The sequence below is a fragment of the Miniopterus natalensis genome, chromosome 5, assembly GCF_054644295.1.
Source record: "Miniopterus natalensis isolate mMinNat1 chromosome 5, mMinNat1.hap1, whole genome shotgun sequence".
Classification (NCBI taxonomy): domain Eukaryota; kingdom Metazoa; phylum Chordata; class Mammalia; order Chiroptera; family Miniopteridae; genus Miniopterus; species Miniopterus natalensis.
The window spans coordinates 17,449,264-17,460,340 of NC_142085.1; the positions used below are offsets into that span (position 1 = coordinate 17,449,264).

The 11,077-nt window shown below is 39.2% G+C and overlaps 1 protein-coding gene across 4 annotated transcripts in view; it reads right to left on the reverse strand.

Annotated features, from left to right (window-relative positions):
- The window catches only part of SUPT3H (SPT3 homolog, SAGA and STAGA complex component), a 418,544-nt gene extending 407,773 nt beyond the window's left edge, over positions 1 to 10,771 (reverse strand). For 3 of the 4 annotated variants that reach the window (XR_015714553.1, XM_087817428.1, XM_087817427.1), the window contains exon 1: positions 10,536 to 10,771. The gene's annotated coding sequence lies outside the window, so the exon portion shown is untranslated. Of the gene's footprint in view, positions 1 to 1,475; positions 1,785 to 10,535 lie in introns of those variants that run through there. The other variant, XM_016212675.2, reaches the window with a different exon arrangement.
- Positions 10,772 to 11,077: the final 306 nt, after the last annotated feature.

An 11,077-nucleotide genomic window follows, 5' to 3' on the forward strand; every position in this document is an offset into this window, starting at 1 on the left:
TCAAGTCAATTTTCTCTAATAAATACAGTTAACATGGAACTGAAAACCTACTGTAATCTTCTCAATGGGTTAATGTCCTACAGTTGTTTTAGCTTTCAATTGAAATGCAGCTGTTTGCCATATTTTACAAAATGAATTCAGATGTGCAGATGGAGACCTAGATTATTTCAACATGCCAGAGTTTAAATGTGAACCCAAGGAATAAGTTCATCTCTGATTAATACTTATATTTAAACCTGATCATTAAACCAATAGCCAGTACTATGTTACACCTATAAAATCCTATTCCAGAGTAGAAAAACTGACAACTTTTAATTTAACATAATGAGATTTAAGATATACAACTTTCCTCAAAAAATACTGCAACAAAAATATTTTTTAACTATGTAAAAGTTTTAAATTACAAATATCAATTAAACAAAAATGTAATGGACATGTTACTGGGTTTCTATTTTATAGCACATATTTTTGATGACTCAATGACCAAAGAAGAAATACCATGAAACATCTTTAGCTTAAAATACCTCAAAGAGTTGAAAAAATGTATTACTAGGTACAGCACCCTCAAAACATCATCAAAATCTGAATTGTGAAATCCATCTGCCTACCCATTTATTAAAAGACGGTGGAATTTTTTTTACCATTTTTATTATATCACTACTGAGGAAAACTAATTCAGCAGACCTATGTACTGATTCTGGGCATGTGAGTCTCAATTCCAATCATTCATAGCCTGAACATTTCACCTAATATAAATAGAAAACTGTTATACTCAGAACATTTTCATTTTCATAGACTCCAAAGGCAGGAAGCAATTATGGTTAGGCCAACATTATTATACACTGCATTTTAGCTTTTTTGTTAAAAAAAAAAAAAAATACCAAATGACTATACGATCACTGAGAATGCAAAAAATAAATTAAAATGTACAAATTTTTAAACTTCTATACCTAGTGTTTGGGACAACACTGTAGTAATTCTAATATATTTATATATGTCCCATTCCAAGTGAACTCGGAAGGTATAAAACTCAAGTGTCCATTCAGTTATCTGCTGAAAGAGGAGTAACATGAATAATCCAAAGAACAGATGGTTCATATGTAATTTATAACTTATTAAAAATAGTAGCAATTTTTCTGAAACAGCTTTTAATTTTTTTCATAACTGAAAAATCATCTATATTCACCTACCATACAAAAAAATAGGCTCAGACTCTGAAATAAGATGCATCTATTGTAGCATGTCTTACACTGCTTAAAAATGGGGACACTGTTTTACCTGTAATTTCAATACCTAATATACTGCCTGATATGGCTGATGTTCAGTAAGTGGTGGATAAATGAAAACAGTGACTGAATGGTATAGCAAAAAAACACAAAGAAAAGAAAAACACCAGCCCACCCCCTCCATTTAGTAGTTTATAGCCTACTGAAGTTAACAGAAATACCCAATGCAATGAGCTTAGAGTAACGTACAAGGTACTATGAGAGAAGAGGAGGAACATCAGACCCAGTCAATTATTACGGGATAATTGCATGGAGAGTTAACATTTGCCACAATCTGAAAATAAAGCAAATTTAAGTGCAGTTTAAAAAAAAACAACACAGATAAGTGAATAGCAAATTCAAGCTACCCATATCTCAGAAGTGACAATATTTTGAAAGTTATAAAGCAGCATAAACAGCTATGTATGATCGAAGGAAATATTCTGCCTTACCATTCATTGAGCAATTACTTTTCTTAAAATCTAACAGAACAGCCTGGCTGGCATGGCTCAGTGGTTGAGCATTGACCCATGAACCAGGAGGTCATAGTTCGATTCTGTCAGGGCACATGCCCGGGTTTTAGGCTCGATCCCCAGTACGGGGTGTGCAGGAGGCAGCCCATCAACGACTCTCTCATCACTGATGTTTCTCAATCTCTCTCTCCCTCTCCTTTCCTCTCCCTGAAATCAATAAAAAATATATATATTTTTTTAAATCGAACAGAATAGGAATAAGTACTTCCTAATCTAAATCAGTCAGATTCTAATTAATATGTGTAAGAAGCTATAAATATTCATAAGGAACATCTACTGATCAAAATGACTAGTTATTAGGAATACTGTTAAGTAGAGAACCACAATTTTGATACAATTACCAAAGACTTCATATTCAGAGACAGAAAAACTCTTCTCTGTAATATGATCCTATTTCCTGGTATATTTTCCCCATCACACCTGCTTCCATGTCCAGCAGTTCTATAAGAGCAACACTAGTCTCCAGTCACATAGGTCAAAAACTCCAACGTATTTTGGATTGCCCAGTTCCTTCCCTGCCTATATCCAGGAACTCTGGTCCCGACATTTTTTCTTATAAAAAAGCAATTCTAAATCAATCCCTTCCTTTCCAATTTCACCTTAATCAATACCTTTACTGCATTATCTTTTAAACCCATCTCCCATCTTTCTAATTAATTCTGCATATTACCTCCAGAGTACTCATCCTAATTATCTGTTAGTCCTCTACTCAGAAGCCTGCAAAGGCTCCCCTTAGCCTGGAAGACAAAACTTGTCACTGGACGTCTCCCTCTTCCTTTCCTATAGCAGTTAAGTCAAACATTCAGTATCTCTGGAACCATTCCATGTTCTTTTGAACCTTTACAGTTCTTCCTGCTTGCAATACCTTGTTACCTCTCCACTCTCCAAATCCTAGTGGTCTAGAAAAGCCTGACCTAAAGGGATTAACCAAAGAACTTATATGCATATACACATAGCCAATTGTGGGGAAGGCCTGGGGTGGGGTGGGGCAGGGGCAGGGAGGAAGGGGACAAGGGGGGGGGGAATGAGGGACATCTGTAATACTGTCAACAATAAAAAAATAATAAAAAGAAACAAAAGGAAAGCCTGATCTAAACTCAGTATCACCAAGAAGTCTTCCCAATGACACAACCATCAGGAATTCTCCTTTCTCTGACATCTAATTGTTTTAGTTTACTAATTATTTTGGTTTAACACTAAATATTTTAGTGCATACTAATTATTTTAGTTTATTAATAAACCTGTCCCATAATCTCTCCAACTACTGACAGATGACTATATCTCCTACTTCACAGAGAAATAAAAAGTCTTTATTTAGTAACTCCCTCCACTCTCCTCTACTAAAGCTAGTGCATCTTCTCTCGATTCCATCTGCTTACAATAAAGGCACCCTCTCATTTAAAGCCAATGCACCACCTGTGCTTAGGCTTATTCATTTATAACTATTTACTGGGTACCTACTACAGGTCAAACACTGTTGTAAGAGCTGGGGATATAGTAGAGACTAAGCTAGACAAAAAGAGATGCAATATAAGGCAGGAGAAAAGCACATAAACATGAGTTAGTGACAAATGCTATGAAAACTAAACAAGTTAATTTCAACCAGAAGATGGCATTTAACATAAGATCTGAACAAAGCCAAAGTGACTTGAAATGTTTTAGGTTTTAAAAAGTTAACTCCAGCTGCTGTGAGAATATACTAAAATGAAGCAATGGTACAGGCAAGGTGACCAGTTAGAAAGTTATTGAAGTTGTATAGACAAGCGATAACAGTGGCTTGAATTAGTGAAACAAATAAAGATGGTGAGAAGTGGTCAGATTTCTGGAATATGTTTTGAAGGCAGAGCTGACTTGCAGGTTGGATTAGACATGGGGTGTAAGAGCAGAGCAGTCAAGGATGACTCTGAAGTCTGGGACCTGAGCAGCTGGTTGAATGGTGGGACCGCTTACTGAGATCAGGAAGGTTGGAAAGGAGAAAAAAGGGAATTCAATTTGGGCCCTGTTAAGTTTGAGACAACTATTTGATATTCAAGTGGAGATGAAATCCTGCAGAAGCTTGGTAACAGATGTTATAAGGCAAAAAAAAAAAAAAAAAGAAAAAGACAGAAAGAAAAGTCATGGTCATAGGGTTTTTGTTAAGAAGGATAATTAATCAATATAGAACCTGGTAATAAGGATCAACTAATCTTTCAAGTTCGGTTTCTCCATCTGTCAACGATTTCTGCCTTCCTCAGAGGGGTGTTATAAAGAAGACAATGGCTACCACATAATGGGCACTCAAAAAATATATCTGAAATGAAAAGAATACCCCTGTAAACGACAAAATTCCCAATAGGGAGACATATAAGCCATGTGTTTACACACACTAGTTGGCTACATGAGCAATTTAAAAAAAATTTTTTTTTTTAAATATACCTTTAATTGATTTCAGAGAGAGGAAAGGAGAGGGAGAGAGAGAGATAGAAACATCAATGATGAGAGAGTCATTGATCAAGCCCGCAACCTGGGCATGTGCCCTGACCGGGAATGGAACCCCGATCGCCTGGATCCTAGGTCGAAGCTCAACCGCTGAGCCGCGCCCGGCAGGGCAATATGAGCAATTTTTTTTAAGCTATAGACATAAGATCCCAGTGACAGACTGCTCAGAGACACAAGAAGTTGAATTATATTTTTCTTCTTTAGTCTCACATTAATTTAAGTTTCTATTCCATGTGCTTTCACATCCAGTACTCTCTTATGAAAATACTGAGTTAAAAAAATTTTTATTCTTTGCAAAATAGTTCTTAAAGTGCACTGCAATTTGTGCCTACCAGATCGTCCTAAAATACGTAACAACCAAACCCTGACAAATGGCAAGTTTACTTTTCCAATACTGAAACTGCTGTTTTTACATAAAATGTTACATAACTGAATGACTTAATGGCTAACTTTTCAGATATGCAGCAAAATTTTGGAATCAATTATACTTCTAATAGTAAAAGGTAAGTATATTTGACAAGGATGTCAAAAAGGGAGATCTCTTAAACATCAAAATTCTCTTCCAATCCAGATTCACATCTTAGAAATATTAAACCTTATGAGAAGTCTATATTAAATATAAACAATTCAATAAAGTATCTGATGTGGTTAGAAACATAGTTCATTAGATGGGGTGGGAGCCAGGTGGAGGGGGGCAAAGGGAGAAAAATGGGGAACATCTGTAATACTCTCAACAATAAAAATAAAATTATAAAAAATTCCCAATAAAAAAACATAGCTCACATGACAAAAAAAAAAAAAGGGGGAGATTTATTCCCATGTAGGCATGTAAAAAATAGATGAATTCGTATGAGCATTTCAGAGTTTATAAAGGGTTTTTCACTTGTATTAACTCACATTTTTTCACAATCACCCTGCCAGGCAAGTACTTCCCCCCTATCAATGAGGGAAGCTAAAAGTAAAAATACTGGGTGAAGGTCACAAATCTAACAAAAAACAGGCTTTGATTCAGGTAGGTGATAACTTGAAATATTTAGTTCATGTACATACATATTTTAACAAAACTTCGCCAAGCTTTTCCCATTTTAGTGCCTTAGTTTCTTTATTTTTAAAAGATACCTATCTCCTTTAGCACACTAAAACAATGTGAAATTACTGAGAAGCTGTACACATAGTAGTCAGTGGACTTGTCATTAAGTTATCTTAGAGGCTGATGACTTTAAAAGCAAGTTCAGAAATTCTTTCCTTAAAAGTAAATCTTGGGCAAATGGATAAAAGGTTATAACAGACAAAAGCATAACTATGCAAATTGGCGGGAGGGGGACCAAAGACATCTGAGGTTCAGAACTACAGTTTGAAAATCACTAATTTCATCCAAATCCCTCATTTTTCAGGTGAGGAAACTGAAGTCCAGAGGGGTTTCTTGAACTGCCCAAGGACACATCACTATTTAGTGATACAGCTGGGACTAAAACTGAGGTCCCCTTGACTCCTGGTCCAGAGTTCTTTCTACTATCCCACAAGGAATATACAAATAAAAGTTGATCGTAATTAACTCACAAGACCTCCACAACGTGTTTGTCATAGTGAACTTTGTTGTGAAATACCTGCCTATGCCGACTCAGGTTAGCAGTGAAGAGCTGGGCTCTGGAGTTCAAATACAGGCTCTAACACTTAACCATGTGACCTTGGGCAAGTCACATCACCTCCCTGCCTCAGTTCCCTCATCTTTAAAGTAGAAATTAAAAATACTCCTCTCATAGGTTACATGAAGTATAATGTCTATAAAGCACTTAGGACAGTGCCTGGTATATGGAAAGCTTTTCAGTTCATGATGATGATGATGATGATGATGAAGATGAAGAATCATCATCCAAGCAAAAGCATAGCTTCTTGAAAACATATCACAAAGTATTATCATTAAAACATATATATTCTCAAAGAAAAAATGGTATGATTAGTAGCCTTTTAAAGATTCAGAAACAAAAAAGTGAAATATATAGGATTCAGTCATAAAACCTCTATAGCATTGAAAATAGCAAAAGTACACTTCAAGATTTTAAAATGATTTATATTTGTATAATATTTTACAATTTATAAAGTGCATTCTCATATATTTTTTCAATTTACTGTCCTATGAATTCAACAAGCAGCATTTTTTCAACTACATACTATATGCCAGATAGCATGCAATTTACCTATTCATTACCTTATTTAATATTCAATATCCACTACCTACCAGCTAGATGTTATTAGAGGCAACAGTATAATGCAAAAAAAGAAACCCTGACATCAGTTCCAGAAAGAGCCTCATCAGTATCACCTAGTAAGTGAGAATGACATGTTTGGATAAATAAATGAGATGCAGCATTTAGCACAATGAAAGGAACACATCAAGTGCCCGAGAAAATGTTGGTTCTCTCTTAGCAGTAGGATGGAGTTGTTTTGTATAGAAAATATATTGTAACTAGATCAATAAAGTGCCATTACTGTGACTTAAAGTATTATTTGTTTAAGAAAACAATTTTGGGTAACAGTGCCTATTATACTCTATATGCTGTTTCATAAATTAAAATGTACAATTTTTGCAGATTTAGGGTCAGACTTTACTGGAGGTAGTTTAGGTAGACAAGTTGAAACAAAATCAATGTTGTAACACAAGACAACACTTTATATAATTCTCATCTGAGGCCTCCAACTACCCTTTGAGGAGGTGGGATGAGGTTAGGTATTAATTCCATTTTACTGATGAGGTAATTGAGGCTCGGAAAAGTAAACAACTAACATCACAAAGAGAGGATATAGCAAAGGGGTAAACCTAGGTTTTTGGAATTAGTTTTAAGTGCTCTTTGAACCCATCCACAATGCACCTCAGAACATTAATACCTCTTCCAGATCCATTATTCAATAACCTTAAGACTAGAGCAGGTGAGCCCTGGCTGGTGTGGCTCAGTTGGTTGGGTGTTGTCCCATGTACCAGGAGGTTGCTGGTTCCATTCCAGTCTAGGGCACATACCCGGGGTTTCGGGCTTGATCCTGGTTTACAGGAGTGATGGAGGCAGCTGATCAATGTTGAGCTCTCACATCGATGTTCCTCTCTCTCTCCCTTTCTCTCTATCTAAAAATCAATGTTCTAAAACAACACTAGAGCAGGTGATACTTCACTGCACCCAACACATCACATGAGTTACTTCATTTGACCATCAGAAAAGTGAGGACTCAAACTAAGTGTGTCTCTCAATAAAATATTTTATTCACTATAGTATAAATTCAAAAAATGCATTTGGCTGAATTATTTTTCCTTACTATTTAAGTGAATTATATGCAAAATCTTTCTTTAACATTCTAATACATAATAAGATTTCTGAATGATTTCACTATTCGACCTCATCGTAATATAAAATGGGAGTTATTTTCAACAAGAATATTCAATCTTCTGATTTGACTGATATGGCCTCTTTGCAGCCTCCCACACCAAAAGATCATTTTTTAAAGAGAACCAAAAATCAAGCTGCCCAAGATTTCTATCCAATTATAAGGAGAAAAGCAAAAATTTTAAATTACCAGTGGCTTAAACAGACAGGTCACTTGCTGGTCTTATTCCAGATATCTCATCTATTATTTAAGCTCATAAGCAAGAACTTCGTCACTATTTAAAAGCAAGTACATTTCTAAGATTGCAATTTGGTTAATTCTTCTAAAATTACATATTACAAATTTCAACAAACATGAAGTATAGTGACCATATTATTATGTGGTTCCCAATTGGGGCATTTTTGATAGTGAAAGGGGCTCTATTAATAACTATGTTGGTACAAACAGGCTCTAAAACATGACTGTCCCAGAAAAAGTGGGGTATAAGTCACCCTACAGAAATCATTTTGACTTGTATGTAACGGCTTATTCTCTGTATATGCTTAATTCATGAGCTTTAAGTTTTGTTCCAGATCTTAACGATTATCTTCAGCCTTAAAACCAAGGTCACTATTGTACAGACATCAGACCAGAGTTAAGGATGCTACCTATAAAGTTTTCTTTAAGTTTTATTTTCAAATTTAACTTTATAAACATTTGCTTGAAAAAGACAGATCTCCATATTTCAAAGAAAATAACCTTGAGAAATATCACCAAATTTCTGACTTATCTCTTCAAAAGTTTTGAATACTGATAACCTGATAACCACAAAACTACCTCTAAAATGCTCAAAGTTTAAAAAAACAAACAAAAACATCATCTTTCAAATAAAAAAACTTCAAGAATAAAAGAGTTGAAAAGTTTTCACTGAAAACTAACAAAAATGATAAAAGATAGAGGAAACCATGGGTCACAACACAGGGCAATAATGATTAAAGGAAACGCCAGTTAGTACTGTTATGGCTCTCCAAATGAATCTGGCATTAGCTGTACAATCTAGGAGACAAAAGAATGCTTTGTTTTAATTTGTCAAGCTGTAAATAACTACTAACAGACCCATGCTTTGAACTATAGTACTTTAATGAAAGACACTATTTGAATATAATTATGATTCCTAAGGCAGCGATTTTCAACCTTTTTCATCTCACGGCACACATAAACTAATTACTAAAATTCTGCAGCACACCAAAAAATACATTGTATATTTTGCCAACCTGACAAAAAAAAAAAAAGTATAATTCTGCCTCATTCACACCAGATGGCCATTGCTGTGTTAGCTGTTGTCACATTTTTATTTGACAATCTAAGGGAAACGAGGTCAGTGGCTCTGACTAGTCAGGTATTGCACGTTTTATAAATTCTTGCGGCACACCTGTGTGCCTGCCGAAGCACACCGGTTGAAAATAACTGCTCTAAGGCAACAAATGTTCCAAGAGTTGGCTTCTCTGACTTAAAACTCAACCAAATCAAGAAGTGGAAGGGATCTCAAAGTCTAGATTCTTGACCTTATGCTGTCCAATAAGGCAGTCACTAGCCACATGTGGCTATTTATATTTTAATTAATCTATATTAAAAATTAAGTTCCTCTGCACACTAGCCACATTTCCAGTGTTTAAAAGCCACGTGTGTCTAGTGGATACCATATTAGGACAGCACAGATTATCACAGAATATTTCCATCATGACAGAAAGTTCTATTGGACAGTGATGCTCTAGACCTAGGCTGCTCTAGATCTTTGCTTGAATATTTCCAGAGGCAAGAAACTTGCAATAGCACAATAAAGTGCATTCTATTATTGCAAAGTACTGTCAGGGAACTCTTCCTCATATTCAGTCAAATCCAGCCTCTCTGTAACATCCACCAGAAATCCCCAAGTTCCATCTTCAATTTGGTCTTCAAGTAAACCTTTGCATAGCTAATTTAATTCCACTTACAAAGTTCTGCCCCTCACGTATATTAAGACCCTAGGTCCCTTCCATCCACATAAATACACACTTTCCAACGAAATAGTTCAAAGACTGACTCTCATGGAGTCATGCTAAGTGACCCACGTGTGCACTGGCTCTGAGTATACGGCAGTCCTCTGTCCCTGTAAACCCACTCTCCTTGGTCAGACCAAGTGTCTTGATTTTTAATCTAAAAAACAAGGTCACAGTCCTTCTGAATTGCTTAAAACATGGAGACCAAATTACAATTAACATGTAATTGACCAGTGCCTGGCGCTGTTCTAAGCGTTTAACGTGTATTATCTCCGATAATCCCCACGATTCTGAGCTAAACTATTACCATCCCCAGTTTCCTGAGCAAACACGCAGCCAGAGGCAGGATTCCCCTGGGATCACAGCTGTGGGCTCACCCCACAGAGAGGAGTGTCGCTCTTCTCCTTTTTCTGGATGCTACACTTCTAACGCTACCCAACTCTTCTTCCACCCCGCCCCTAAAGCAATCATTTCCTTCCCCAAGGCTCCTTTCCCCCAAAACGCTGCCCAGGTGACACGCGGAGGGTGCCGCTTACGCCCCCGCAAAGCCCGCTCGCGCCGCCCAGCCCCGCTCCCCGCTCCCCACGCCCACTCGCCGGCGGGGTGGAGTCAAGAGCCAGCTCCACACCCCCCGGGAACACCCGGGCGCCTCGCCGGGCCAGCGCCTCCCCCGACCGTCCTCCCCTCACCCCTCCAGGGCGAGGGCCAAGGTGGCTCCCCGGCGGCCGCCCACAGGCGCAGGCCAGGGTGGGGCTGGCGCCGAGGCCCGGACACGCCGGGCTCGCCACGCGGGGTCCCTCCCGGTCCCCAGCCTCGCCCCCGCCCGCCCCCGCCCGCCCCTGCCGCCCCCCCACGCCACCAACAACCTCTGCTTTAAGAACACTTGTAGGCACGGCTGCGCGTCCCGCGTGGAGAATGTGGGGGTAGAGATGGTGCGGTTTCTGCTGCTGCGGCCCGGGACACGCTGGGCTAGGGGCGGGGTAGGGGGGGCTGAGAGTGTAGAAAGGGAAAAAGTGGTTCGGCTGGAGCGGGGGTCGCGGGGCGGGGGTGCAAAATAGCGTGAGTCCGACTCTCTCTCTCTTTCCGTGGGGCGTGGGTTGGCGAGACCGAGGCAAGAGCGCTACAAACTCGCCCAGCGCGGACGGCCCGGCGCCGGCGCATGCGCGCTCGGCCGGGTGGCGCGCGCTCGCCGTTCGCGAACCAGCCACTTCCGCCACGCTCGCTGGGGGCGGGGCGCCGCCGAGCGCCCGAGCGGCCGCTCTCCCCGCGGGCGTGCAGCGCGGCCCGCGGAGCCCGGGCGGGCGGCGGTAGCGGGGGCTGCTGGGAGAGGCGTGAGGCCGAGCTGGGGGCCGAAGGGGGAGCAGGAGCAGGAGCAGGAGCAGGGGCCGGGCCCGGATTCTTTACGAAC